Source organism: Sinocyclocheilus grahami, unplaced genomic scaffold (genome assembly GCF_001515645.1).
Source record: "Sinocyclocheilus grahami isolate Dianchi unplaced genomic scaffold, SAMN03320097.WGS_v1.1 scaffold327.1, whole genome shotgun sequence".
Classification (NCBI taxonomy): domain Eukaryota; kingdom Metazoa; phylum Chordata; class Actinopteri; order Cypriniformes; family Cyprinidae; genus Sinocyclocheilus; species Sinocyclocheilus grahami.
This window is the reverse complement of record NW_015505506.1, coordinates 695,541-711,536: the sequence shown is the minus strand read 5'-3', so window position 1 is coordinate 711,536 and position 15,996 is coordinate 695,541.

Genomic DNA, 15,996 nt, shown 5'->3' with positions numbered 1-15,996 from the left:
CACACACACACACACTCTCTCTCTCTCTCTCTCACACACACACACACACACTCACTCACACTCACACACACACACACAAGTGTCATTTCATCTTAAAAATCATATCTTAAAAGTGTGTTTTTAAAAACCTGTTCTTGTAGATATAAGATCACCTTAATGAAAGAAAAGTCTACTTAAGAACTTTTTAACACAGGAAATTGTGCTTTGTTATAATAGCAGATTAAAATATTTAGTTTAAAGTGCATTTTTAAATCATTGTTTTAATAATATTTTGCCATTCTTTAAAAGGATAGTTCACCCAAATGCTGCCATAATTTATTCGTCCTCAAGTTGTTTCAAACATGTATGAGTCTCTTTCTTCTGCTGAACACAAAATAAGATATTTTGAATAAGAGTAAGTGATGCAAATGAGTACATGATGACAGAATTTAATTTTTTGGGGGTTAACAATCCCTTTAAAGTACACTTAATTTTATATATTGACTAGCATACTAAAGCAGTGTTAATAACTTGATTATAATTTAAACTGTAGTGTTTTATTTGATATTAATTTAAAGTTAATAAGTTAATATTTTGAATTAACAATATACATCTTCATCAAAAACGTGCTGTTACACATATATTTAAAAATGCATGACATACACGCTTCTATGGAAATGACATTAAAGAGTAAATGACAGATAAATGATATTAGATGAAAATTTCGTCATTACCTTTCACTCTGCTTCAAATGTATTTGTGTGCAATCCATCCACATCATTAAAAACCATGCATGGTAGTGCTGGGGTCTGTAGTAAAGGTTACAACCGTCTGTCAGCCACTAGACGGCGCTCTATTGAATTTTACACTTTGACACAGTTTCTCGTTTGGCTTGTTGGATCTGCTTCATTTGTTTCATTTGCACTCACTTTCTGCGAGTCTGCTTCTTTTTTTCCAGTGCGCAAGAAATGCCAAACTATGGTTTGTCAGTGGAGAAATCATTTCACTGAATATACTCTCAAAAACATTGCTGAAAAGCAATTCATGATTTTAAATTGTCTGTCAGCCACTAGACGGCGCTCTATTGAATTTTACACTTTGACACAGTTTCTTGTTTGGCTTGTTGGATCTGCTTCATTTGTTTCATTTGCCCTCACCTTCTGCCAGTCTGCTTCTTTTTTTTCAGTGCGCAAGAAATGCCAAACTAACAGGACACCGGCCCTCCAGGACCAAGTTTGGGCAGCCCTGGGTTAAACATTTAACCAAACCGCTGGGTCAAAACAGCCCAATTGCTGGGTTTGTCCCTATTTTACCCATGCAACACTGGGTTGTATTTAACCCAGCATTTCTTAGAGTGTAGGATGTTTATGATATTGACACTTTTGGATATTAAAACATATATTTGTAAACCATTAACAAGAGTTTTAGATAGTATTACAGACAGTGTGTGTGTGGTGCAATAATTGAGTCAATTTAAATTATTAATTTATTAATGTATTTTTATTTTCACGTTTTGTGCTTACACTCTAAAAAAATGCTAGGTTTAATACAACCCAGTGCTTGACCCAGCGGTTGGGTTACTACCCAGAAGGTTGGGTTAAACATTTAACCCAACCGCTGGGTCAAAACAGCCCAATTGCTGGGTTTGTCCCTATTTTACCCAGCACTGGGTTGTATTTAACCCAGCATTTTTTAGAGTGCAGCCTTAAAGGATTTCCTCTTGGTTGTTATATTACAATTTCGGTTTTCAATTCTTAAACGTGATCTCTTTCGTATGTATAGTAGGCAATTCAAGTGAAAGGAAATATTTTCCAGATTGTCCATATCCAGTTAATTTATAGTATTTTGCACGTGCAAATAAAGACCTGAAGAGATCTTAGTTGCCCTCGTTAAGCGACTGTTTTACTTAGAAATAAAAATAAGTCATTTACTTTAACCATATTAATTGCAAGCTATAACTAACCATATTATTTGTAACTATAAATGTTCATCTTTTACTAGCATAATCATGTTGCATTATATGCTATCAAGTTAATTACGAATGGCATTACACTTTTGCTGTCTTATTAACGAAACTGTTAAAGTGCTTTATTAGCCTAACAGCCTAATATCTATTTTAGTCCTTTATTTTAGTCCAGAAAGCTGCACGGCATGTAAAACATTTCCGATGCAAAACGGCCTATCTTTTTGATGAAAGAGACGAATAACATTATTATAAGGTTCATTGCAGAAACAAAATGTGCACGTCTGTAAGAAAAATAAAACATGTAATGAATCAAATATTCTCTTGTCTGTAGCAACCACTTCACTTTAACCCTGCAATTAAAACTACGTCACATACTGCATCAAACTGCACATCAAAGACGAACAGAGACACACGCGATGAGCTTATTCCCAGGAAAAGAAGACAGCCAATTATGATATCATAGCGTTTGATTGGGATATTCACTCAAGAGACTTCAGTGCATGTGGTGTGAAACACAAGGGTAATCTCATGTCATCTCTGGAGTACATGAAAAATGATTGTTTCACGTCTGGGACCCTGTCATCGGCCTCTCTGAAAGGCACTTTAACTAAAATCAACAGCCGGAGACATAAAGCCCGAAAGAAGATCTCACCCCAAAAGAAAGAGCAACCAGAAGCAGAATGTGACGTTTGCAGGTAACAAACAACTACTGTATTTATTTATTTATAAATAAAGATATATATATATATATATATATATATATATATATATATATATATATATATATATATATATATGCTATCTGTAGTAACAAGTAGCCATTTATCTAAATAATTGAAATGTGTTTAATGTTAATATTTGTTATCAATTACTTTAATATTGGTGTTACAGTCTGTTGTTTTATTTTAGCCTATATAAAACGAATACTCTCTGAATTTAAAGCGACCAAGGGAGATATTAATAGTAGGACCCGTTATCATGCGCTTTAACCAGAGCTTGGTAGATTACTTATGAATTGTAGTCCATTACTGATTACAGATTACATGATGAAAAAGTAACGTTATCTAGGTTGGTTATTTTAGGTATTGTATTCTGACTACTTTTTTTTATCAGGCTTGTTTTAAACTTACTATTAAACATACTGTATTGATAAAAAAAAGGCAAAAAGAAAAAAAAAATGTAAAAAAAAAAAAAAAAAAAATGTTTATATTAACATCATAAAATGCATTGAACATTAGATTAATCTACACTAAGGGAGAAGACAGAAGACCTGAAGAGAGAACGACGCCTTGCAGAAGATCTCCTTCATCAGATGCTGCCCAAATCTGTGGCCAAGGAGCTACGCCAAAACAAACATGTGGAAGCTGAGAGTTACGAGAAGGTACATGGTTATAAGCTTTCTATTTCTGCTTATAGTTTCCCCATATGATCTGCTAAAACAGAAGTCCTCTGACATTCCCTTTTAACAAATCAAACTCAAGTCTAAAAAGACAAGCATATTCATTAGGGATGTTGGCAGTGTCAGGAAAGCGCACATGCTGCCATTCTGTTTGTTCTTTTTGTTGTAGTAATTGCCTGTAATTATGGTATTCCATATTCATCAGGAGATAAAACAGCTCATGAGGGAGTGGGGTAAATGACACATGTCTATAAGGGCAATGTTAGTCCATATTTGACCCAACATTGGGTTGAAACAACCCAGCATTTTTTAGAGTGTAGGGTTTCCCAAACTGGGAAGAACTGCAAGTGGCTTTGTGAGTTGATAAAAAGCTAATAATTAATTGAATCGTGAAAATGTCAAGTAAATTAAACACGAACTCTAAAAATAGAAATATTTCATTTGTTTACCTGCGTTTCAATGGGACTGTTAATAAGCAAAATCGAACTGTAAACATGCAAATGTGTTGTTAAATGTATGAGATAGTATTTATTTAATATATGTGACCCTGGACCACAAAACCAGTCATAAGGGTCTTTTTTATTGAGATTTATAGATCATCTGAAAGCAGAATAAATAAGCTTTCCATTAATGTATGGTTTGTTAGGATAGGATAATATTTGGCCGAGATACAACTATTTGGAAATCTTGAATCTGAGGGTGCAAAAAAATATAAATATTGAGAAAATCGCCTTTAAAGTTGTCCAAATGAAGTTCTTAGCAATGCATGTTACTAATCAAAAAATTAAGTTTTGATATATTTACGGTAGGAAATTTACAAAATATCTTCATGGAACATGATTTTTATGCTAAACTGCTTTAAATGACTTTTTTTCCCACATCAATCTACACTCCATGCACCATAATGCTAAAGCAAAAAAATGTTTTTTAACATCTTTGCAAATGTATTAAAAATAAAAAAATAAATGATTCCATTGCATAAGTATTCATACCCTTATCTGGGGTTGAGCTCCATGATCATATATGCAGATGGGAGAAACCTACAGAAGGACAAACATCACTGCAACACTCCACCGATCTGTGCTTTATGTCAGTGTGGCCAAACTCAATCCTCTCCTCAGTGTAGTCACATGAAAACACACTTGGAATTTGAAAAAAGCACCTAAAGGACCCTCAGACTGTGAGAAACAAGAGTCACTGGTCTGATGAACCTCAATTCTAAGCATCATATTTTGAAGGAAACCAGCTCTGCTCATCACCTGCAGAGTAGCATCCCAAAAGTAAAGTGTGCTGGTAGCACACAGCATGCTGTGGGGCTGTTTTTCAGCGGCAGGGACCGAGGGACTCGTCAGAGTAGAAGATAAGCTCAATGAACCAAAATATTGAGATAGCCTTAATGAAAACCTAATCCAGAGCATTCAGAACCTTAGACTGGGCAGAATGTCCACCTTCCAACATGACAATGACCCTAAGCACACAGCAAGAGTGGCTTATATACAACTATGTGAATGGCCTTGAGTGACCCAGCCAGAGCCAGAGCCTGAGCTTGAACCCAATAAAATATTTCTGGAGAAACCTGAAAATGTGCATTTGCTCCCATCCAACCTGACAGAGCTTGAGAGGTGAAGAGATGAGGAGAAGAATGGCAGATACTTGCCAAATGCTGATGAGAAAAGTTTCGCATCAAACAAAAAAGACTTGAGACTGTAAAGGTGCTTCAGCTAAATATTTAGTTAAGGGTATGAATACTTATGCAATGAACTTATTTCAGTTTATTTTATTTTTAATACATTTACGAAGTTGTGACAATTCAGTTTTTGCTTTGTCATTATGGTGTATGGAGTGTAGATTGATGTGGAAAAAAGTAATTTAAAGCAGTTTAACTTAAGGCAGCAACATAACAAAATGTGAAAGAAATGAAGCGGTATAAATACTTTCGCAAGACACTGCAATTGTATGAGAGGTGCTTTCCCCCCCAAATTCGGAAAGCATGGCTTCCAAATGTATTTACAAGACAAATTGAATATAGTTAAAGCTAAGTGGTAGGATTTTTAGAAAGGAAAATTTAAAAGACAAAAAGGAAGAATCAATAAATTATGTATAATTTATTGCCATTGTGTGAATAATATGTAATCATGTAATCCATTAAAAAGTAACTGTAATCTGACTATGAGCATTATAAAATGTAATATACTCTAATTACGAGTACTTGATCTTTGGAATCTGATTATGAAGTCCAGATTGCATGTAACCAGGTTTTAACTTATGTTTGTTAACAAACAGGACACTGAATTATCTGCTTAATTTCATTCCAAGTTGTGGTTGAGTATTAGAAACCTAAGTCACATTTAAAATGCAGAATTCATTTCAGAGACGATCGAATAAAATGCTAAGAACTAACATACATTTTTGTGCGTTTTTTGCTATATATTTAATGTATGAAGTCAGTTCCTCTCAATGTCCTAGCAGAGTAAACACTGTGGTGTGGTTCATCAATATATGAATATGTTCCACTGAGGTTTCACACCCATGAAGTGAAATACTTAAATGCTCACCATATGTGACTGAGTTTTGTTTGCGCTCTTTTCACAGGCTGTCTATGCTCAGTTGTGGCAGTCGCAGCCGTACTGTTCGCAGAATACTTGTTGCTTGTGTCATCTCTTTCCTGGCGCTTCTCTCTGCTGTGACCATGGACTTCAACTCATCATTGGCTCAATGGCAAGCCACTGAAGCTTCGCTTAAAGAGCTTTCATCCTGTAGGACAAACGTTACGCTCAGACTAGTTATGGAGCTCCAAACATTAAGAAACCTCAGAGAGAGTACAGTTCATAATATCAAGCAGGGAGAGTTTCTGAGCTCCTGGTCCTTGATAATGCTCACAGTTAACCGTTGTTGTGCTAGTACTGATATGGACAGTTTGGGTCAGCCCTGTGGTGTTGAGTTACTTGAGTTTTGTGAGCATCTTCAATCCAACCTTTCAGAGTTTTTCAATGCTACATGGAGAGGTGAGATAATGGGTGCTAATGAAACCACAGTTTTTACTCTAGCAATTGAGAAGATATTAAACACATGGGGTGTCAGAGATGTTGACATCGGTCTCCTCAAACACAACCCGGACTGGACAGATGTCCTTGCTCTGAAACTGCTCCTAACTGTCCACGAGTTGAACTATCGGTTGACAACAGGTGAAAAGAAGGTGGATGAAACACGGCATGCAACAACACTCATGTCAGTCATAAAAGACATGTCTGAAAGCCTCCATTACTGCTGGATGGAAAGCACTGATTTGGTGCTAAACCAGACTAATATAAAAGATTTAATCTTCTCTGCTGCCACAACTTCCAGTGGATCCACAGAGTTGATGCAGGCCTTGGAGAACACGCTGAGATGTTTTCATGCGAGAGCTGGATGGGCTCTGAAACTGAAATCCAGAGACATCTCGTCCAACATCAGTCTGAAGATCTGCCTGCTCGCCATCGCCGGTCTCATTTACCCCATAGTGCTGCTCTCCTTCAAACAAATGACAGAATGGATCCAGGACTACGCTCAGAGCCTCAGGGAGAAGACAGAAGACCTGAAGAGAGAACGACGCCTTGCAGAAGATCTCCTTCATCAGATGCTGCCCAAATCTGTGGCAAAGGAGCTACGCCAAAACAAACATGTGGAAGCTGAGAGTTATGAGAAGGTACATGGTTATAAGCTTTCTATTTCTGCTTATAGTTTCCCCATATGATCTGCTAAAACAGAAGTCCTCCGACATTCCCTTTTAACAAATCAAACTCAAGTCTAAAAAGACAAGCATATTCATTAGGGATGTTGGCAGTGTCAGGAAAGCGCACATGCTGCCATTCTGTTTGTTCTTTTTGTTGTAGTAATTGCCTAAAAAGTGACAGTAAAGATGTGTAAACTTTTTTTTTTTTTTACTTTGTAATCATCAAAGAATCCTGGAAAAAATGCATCACTGTATATATATATTACACAGTGCAAGTGTCGTTACAATGATTTCTGAAGGATCACCAAATATATTAAATTGTATATAATATCTCACTGTATTACTAATTTTACTGTATTTTGATTAAATGAATGCACCCTTGGTTAGAATAAGAGTCTTGTTTCAAAAACATTTTGTTTTTGACTTTGTTTAAAAAAAAAAAACATACCAACCACAAACTTTTGAACAGCAGTGTAGTGTTTAGAAAAGATATATCCAATTATACATTTATCTCCAGTTTAAAGGTGTATTCTTAATGCTGATGTACTGTAATGAAGAAGCCACAGTAGCTAGATTTAATCAAATACGTCTTTACTGAGCTTCTGTGATTGAATGAAACAGGTGGAGACTATAGGAGACGCATACATGGTGGTCAGTGGACTGCCGGAGAGAAACGGAGATAGACATGCAGATGAGATCGCTAAAATGTCTCTGGATCTGGTGGCTGCGGTCAGACAGGTGTCGATACCCCACATGCCTAACAAACGCCTTCAGCTCCGAGCCGGCATACACACAGGTGTGTATGTGTGTATCCTGTCTTTACACACAAGACCTGGTGATTACAGATGTATTAATAATAAAGGTGCCACATTACTAATGACTAAAACATGAATACATGAATAATTCTGTTATGTTACATGTTAGGCCTGTAACTTAAAGTCAACATGAAATTAAAATCAACCATACCCTGATCTTATTTGTCAATTCATCAGCTAGTTACAATGCAGCCTTTGTAAAATCATGCCAATATTTTATCAGTGACAGTTAGCATTAATGTAATAAAGACTGCAACAATAATAGTAAATAACAACAGATTTGATATATGATATATAAATATATTTGTAGTAATTCACTGTGTTGTCTTCCATGTCTCTCATACCACTTCAGGTCCTTGTGTAGCTGGCATTGTTGGCTACAAGATGCCGCGGTACTGTTTGTTTGGTGACACAGTCAACACAGCCTCTCGGATGGAGTCCACTAGTCTGCGTACGTTCATCTATCCAGTTGTGCAGCCTTTTAATCTTGTGCTGATCTTTTTTGTTCCTCCACTGGTTCTTCTGAATGCAGAGGTCATGAATATTTTCACTCACTACATCACCATAGAGACCTCATCATATTCCTCCATATATTATAAACTGAGCTAACCAGAGCCTCCATTTCAACCATGACATTAGCATGTGGCTAAACTAACAACACAGTGTGTCTGAGGTTCATCTCAGCAGAAATGTAGCTTCTGCTCGTTGGGTATTTTGCATTACAGGGGAACATTTACCTTTCTTTGATTTGGTCTTTAGCACAGAAGATTCATGCAAGCTCTGCTACATACCTGGCACTCATGAAGGACAATGCGTATGAACTGCAGTTACGCGGTGAGATTGAAGTAAAGGTGAGAATCAGTGCTATAGAATTACTGTGCTAAGCTGTTGAAACCACAATCATGTTCCCGTTGGGTTATCTGTATGTCTTTACATCATGAGTTGAAGTTATGACATCACAGAAGATGAATAAAGCGTTTGTCTTCGTAATATTTCATCCAAATGCAACAGCTTAATATGACATTATTGTGGTTTTCAGGGAAAAGGAAAAATGGACACTTACTGGTTGATTGGTCACAAAAACTACAGTGTTCAGAATGACAGTTTGGTGTGTCACTGGAACCCCAATATCTCAAGAAAGAAAAAGGCCCCTGTGAGCAGCAACGTGTCCATAGAGAATGTAAGTGTTCAACTTGTATTACTTGTTCTTGGAACATATACTACTGTTCAAAAGGATCAGTGAGATGTTTTTAAAAAGAATGTAATACTTTTATTCAGCAAGGAAGCATCAACTGACAGTAAAGACTTGTATTGTTACCTTACAGTTGTAGATAGATAGATAGATAGATAGATAGATAGATAGATAGATAGATAGATAGATAGATAAAGATATATACTGTATATTTCTATTCAATTCTATACATCAATGGATACTAAAAAAAAAGTAATCACAGTTTACACAAAATATTATTTTCTGTTGTGATAAAACTAAGAAATGTTACTTGAGCAATAACTCAGCACATTAGAATGATTTCTGAAGTATCATGTGACACTGAAGACTGGAGTAATGATGATGAAAATTTAGCTTTAGGAATAAATTACATTTTAACATATATTAAAATAGAAAACAGTTATTTTACATTTAAATCATATTTCACATCATTTCTGTTTTACTTTTTTTTTCTTTAATCTAAAATAAATAAAGCCTTGGTGAGTATAGGAGATTTCTTTCAAAATAAAATAAAACACTTACCGACCCAAGACTTTTGAATGGCAAGCACAATTTGCACAATTTTTGTTGATTGATACACCATCAAAAGATAGTGCTGTGACTAAACAAAGTTTTAAAGAATCATATTATGATCAAAACATGGAGTGGAGGTTTATAATTGTCTTGACTGTAGTGGTGGCGTGATACAGTAGAGCCTCAGTAAAGTGTGTTAGATCACAGTAATCTGCTGCGATCTTGCACTCAGAAACGGCATGAGGATGACAACTGAAATAAACAACACTATGAGCTGCACAATTCTTCCCGTACACAATGTCCTAACCAGGTGTGACACAATGTAATTCTACGTTTTTTTCCTTATCAGCCGCTTCTGCAAAGACCAAACATTTTGTTGAACATTTGGTTTCAATATCTGCTCTGTGACACAAGATAACACTCACAGTTTCAAAATCTGCATCCACATTCAACTGTATTAAATCCATAGTTCGGTCATGAAACTGTATCCGAGTGCCAACTGGTTCTTCAAACACCATGGCAGTAGCCAATCGGACACACTTCCTAATTCATGTATCCAGCTATTTCATTCCCTAGCCGGCAATTGTCCTGCAGCACAATTGTGAAAACTCTTGTTTACCCTCCACCTCCCCAGCTCCACCTGTAGAGATCTGCCACACGGCTTCTCTAATTTTTCTTGCAGCAGCATGTACATTCTATGCCAATACATGCTGGTTAGAGAGTTGTCATGACCAGTGTTGGGGGGTAACACATTACAAGTAACGCAGGTTACATAATCAGATTACTTTTTTAAAAGTTACTAGAAAAGTAAAATATTTTTAATTTACAAAAAAATATCTGAATTACTTTTTTCAAATAAGTAACGCCAGTTACTTTGTTTTCCCATGTATTGGCTGACAGCTCTCCTGTCCCCATGTACAAAGAAATCGAGTAAGTGCAGAGGCATTGTGTGCGCTGTGAACATGATGCTACTGCAGTTCTGGATTAAATGTGAACATGCATTTGCTCATCTCACTTGCACTTTTAAAAGTAAATTTCCCCAACACTGGTCATGACTGAACTGTTTTAAACACGTAAATGTTCTGATTGGCTGTGATTGTGTCACATTCCATAGCAGTTTCACATTCAGTGTGAACAAATACACTCTTAAAGAAAAACAAAGGTCCAATAGGGGTTTTTCGCAGATGCCATAGAAGAACCATTCTGAGGTCCTCAAAAAACATTTCAGTGAATAGTTCTTGAAATTTTGTTCAAGTTTGACAAACATTTTAATAATCCGGAGATCCTTTTATGTAAAGATTCTAGATCTTCATTGAACCATAGATATCAATAAAGAACCTTTACTTTTAAGAGCTTTAAAACTATGTTAAAATAAAGTGACGTGACATGTGGCCAAGTATGGTTACACATATTAGGAATTAGTGCTCTGCGTTTAACCCATCCAAAGTGCAAACACACAGCAGTGAACACACACACACACGGTGAACACACACCCGGAGCAGTGGACAGCCATTTATGCTGCAGCACCCGGGGAGCAGTTGGGGGTTCGGTGCCTTGCTCAAGGGCACCTCAGTCATGGTATTCAAAGGTGGGAGAGAGCGCTGTACATTCACTCCCCCCACCTACAATTCCTGCCGGACTTGAAACTCGAACTCGCAACCTTTGAGTTTTTAAAGTAGCTGTGCTTTATCTGAGTATTTTTATTTTGAGAAAAAAAAAATTTTTTACTTCACTACATTCCAAAGTATAATATTGTACAACCCCAATTCCAGAAAAGTTGGTATTGTAAAATGCAAAAGTTGAATATGTGATTTGTTAAATTTTTAACCTTTATTTAATTGACAAAAGGACAAAGAAAAATGTCCAATGTTTTCACTGACCAACTTGAATGTATTTTGTAAATAGAAATACATTTTGATTTCAATGGCTGCAACACACTCCAAAAAGTTGGGACAGAGGCATAATAAAAGTGAAAAGATTATCAGAATATCCAAGTTAAACTGTTTTGAAACATTAAGCAGGTGAAAGTAATCAAAGTAGTCAAAGTATCGTGATTGGTTGTAAAAGGGCATCTCAGTCTTTGGCAGCAAAGATGGGTCATGGCTCATTACTTTACTTTGTGCCAAATTTCATGAGAGAATTTTCAGACAAATAATTTCTCAATGCAAAACCGCAAAGAATTTAGGTATTCCACCACATAAGATTGTTAAAAGATTCAGGGAATCCAGAGAAATGTCAGTCTGTGTAGGGCAAGGTAGGAAACCTCAGGTGAATGTGCATTAACTTTGAGCCCTCAGATGGCATTGCATCAGAAACCTCATTAAATATAGCCACATGGGCTCATGAGTACTATGGAAAACTGTTCTCACTTAACACAGTCTGCTGCTGCATCAATAAATGCAACTTGAATCTCTGTTACTCTGGGAGAAAGCTATACATCAATTCTATGCAGTGATGCCGCAGGGTTCTGGGAGTTCATCTCAGATAGTCAAAAAGAAATGTGTGCTGTGGTCAGATAAGTCCACATTTCACCTGGTTTCTGAGAAAAATGGATGTCGAGTTCTGAATCCCAAAGATGAAAGGGACCATCCAGACTTTCATCAGCGACAGATGCGAAAGCAAACATCAAGACAATGCCATGTCTCATTCTGCATGTGCTACAACAGCGTGCTTTCATAGATACAGAGTAAATGTGCTAGATCAGTCCAGATCTGTCTCCAATTGAAAATGTATGACCAGTCATGAAAAGGAGAATCAGACAATGACGATCACAGACTTTTGAGCATCTGAGGTCTTGAATCAAGCGAGACTGGGCAAAAAACTTGAACTTTAAAAAACTTTAAAAATTAGCATCCTTAATTCCCAGATGATTAAAATGTGTAATTAAAAGGAAAGGATTTGACACAGTGGTGAACATTCCTCTGTCCCAACTTTGTTTATATTCACAATATAAAATTAAGTTGGCCAGTTAAAACATTGGAAACTTTTTATTTTACTTTAGTCAATTAAATAAGGTTAAAGAGAATGAACAAATAACATATTGTTGATTTTAAGGCATTTCACAAAATGTCCCAACTTTTCTGGAATTGGGATTGTGCTTTTTACACATGTCGTTCCTCATTATTTTGAACTGGACAAATTGTCACCCACTTAGAGACTTGATAGCAGTGTCCGATTTGTGAACGAGCTGATCCTTTTTAACCTGTTAAATCGGTCCACAAATCTCACTGAACGATTCATTCGTGAGTTGGACGGAACAGATTGCAGCTCTTCTCGAGTCGTGAAGCTGTTAAAAATGCATTGATGTTAGACTGAGAATACATTAATATAATATCTGCACCACATTTTTCAGTCCAGCCTCACTGTCCAGAGTATAGGTGACAGTATCACACCAGCCTCTCAACCTGAAGTCCTGCCCAAACTGGAGGGGTCAGAGGTCACACTGTGCGTTTCTGCACAGGTGGAGAACTGCGCGAGCAGCTTCGGGACACTGGGCTCAATGGTGGGAGCGCTGCAGGGGGAGCAGGAGACGGAGGAACGTCCACCCGACCAACACAATGAGAAAACTTCTCTGCTTCCTGGCGCAGTGTCACACAGCTGATCTGCGCTGTCCTAACTAACTAAATAACGCACACAAGATGTTTTTGTATGAAAGTGAATGAGATGCTATGTGGGCCTTTACTGTATATTTTAAATACACTTTATTTTACATTCCCCCTTAAAAAATAAGTGTTAAAATACATCAAAATCAGTAAGGAAATTATATTGGTAATGTATATTTTAATATATATTTATCTAAAAGTATTGTTACAATGTATTGTTTACAAGTAGCCATATTTACAGCTACTTGGTTTTTTGTTGTGTGGTTTCATTGTTAAATTTGCCATAATATTTAATCTTCTCTTACTCTCAAAATAATGCTGCTTATCATGAAACCTCACATAATTTTATTAAAAAAAAAACAGGATTAAATGTGGCTATTAGCTTATTTGTCAATATTTTATTTGTAAAGTGAGGATAGTTACCAAGTATGTTCAGAGTTACCTGTCTCAATCCAGTCTTATCTCAATGTTTCTGATATATTTCATGTTATTGATGTTATATTTCATTTTGCCACTGTTCAGTTTTTCAGAGCTTTCAGTTTTGCTATCTTGCCTGAGTTTTTCCATTCTATAGAATATTTATTTATTTATTTGTATTTTTTTTTTCATGGATACTGTGCGTTGTTCTTGATCACATTTGTTATATGTTTGTCTATGTTTTTGTTGTTGTTATTGTTTTTCTTTTTTGATGACAATCAATTTAAAATGAGTTATACTGTTACTAAATACTATAAATAAACAGGAGTCAGTTTATTTGTGCATTTGACCAAATTCTACTATTTATATATTAGGGTGATATATAGAAATTATGACCTGTCTATACTGTTCTATATTCATGTTGTTATGATAAATAAATATATATTTATTCATTTTGCCACTGTTCAGTTTTTCAGAGCTTTCAGTTTTGCTATCTTGCCTGAGTTTTTCCATTCTATAGAATATTTATTTATTTATTTGTATTTTTTTTTTCATGGATACTGTGCGTTGTTCTTGATCACATTTGTTATATGTTTGTCTATGTTTTTGTTGTTGTTATTGTTTTTCTTTTTTGATGACAATCAATTTAAAATGAGTTATACTGTTACTAAATACTATAAATAAACAGGAGTCAGTTTATTTGTGCATTTGACCAAATTCTACTATTTTTATATTAGGGTGATATATAGAAATTATGACCTGTCTATACTGTTCTATATTCATGTTGTTATGATAAATAAATATATATTTATTTTTTTTATTATTTAGCTTAAATGGATTAAATAAATTCATTTCAGCAATTTAATTTAAAGTTTAAATTTGAATTAAATTATCACACATTTTTTTATTTATTTATATTAGCATTATAGTGGCCATCACCATCACTTCTACAGTAGTGGACACTGAAAGGACACTGAAAACCCTATATGGTCTATGACTCAATTCTGCAGTCTTTCACAACATAGAGAAATGTCCTAATCAGAGCCTCAGTATCAGCTTTATAAAGTCTGCACCTGGAAATCACTGTAGGTGAAATGCAATAGCCCGAAGCCGTGAGGGTGATTTCCCCTTAATTTCAGTCTACAGTATCTCACGGCCACAAGTCCTCATCCAGATCCTCAAAGAACACTGAACAAATCATCTCCATTACCTGAAGTGGCAGATAATGAGACAGAAATCCAGTGCACATGATGAATGATTAGGGATGGAGAAGCCCCTTATTTAGAGGCTTTAAATGACAAAGGCCTGCGCCCAGAGCCATTGTGTTCCAGTTAAATGAAGGTTGGGGGTAATTACTTTGGCTGAGGCACAAGCCACTCAGGATACAATATATAACACACACACAAGGCCAAACCCAAAGCATAAGAATTGCCAAGACAGCAAAGAAAAAAAATCAACATTCATGTAGTATTGGTCAGTTTAGCATGAGGGCAATTTACAGCCCAACTCATTAAACTTTCTCTCAACTGTACAATTGTACAACTGACTGTATGACTTTCAGCTTAATATCAAGAAACAAAATAAGAAAATTTATCCCACTTTTGAACTTTTTAAAAATATATATATATATTTACTTAATTTTAGGCTTAACTTTTAATTTTACGGTTTTTAATCAATCAAATGTCATGAGTTTTTCCCAACATCAGACTCAGTTTCACATTTAAGAGTCTGACCACTGGGAGGAGACATTATACCATATTTCACACACACAAACACACTGTGAACAGTATGAGGAGTACAGTAAGGGACTGGGTGGTACATATCTGATCTGCTGCACTTGTCAAAATGGCTGCACATACACTATCCCACAATGCAATGCAGTCTTGACCATCCATATCCAGTGTGGAAAATAAAATAAACCAAAAGTAATGTCAGCTGAGATTTGCAACATATTGTCGGGAAATATATATATGACAATTTTTATCAAATAAAATTGGCTGTACAAGTCAAAGTTAATAATTTGCTAAAATGATGAGTTAAAGTAATGGAGAAACATATGTTGCCATGACTTACAGATCATATTTTTTTTTTGCAGTGTACCTTTCCAAAATAAATCCTGACTGTAATTATTTTAACCTATATACTGTATATAGATTATTTTCATTTAATGCTGTTTCCTATTTATTATTTTTTTTAAATACATTAGAAATGTCCACATCATTTGCCAGTTATGTGCATAGTTCCTGCACATAAAGCATTGGTATAACTAACTCAATTACAGTCGACAAGAAAATGACAATGAAATATGATTCTGTACGAATAAATCAATAAAATAAACAAGTGGAGAACAAAGAAGAAGAAA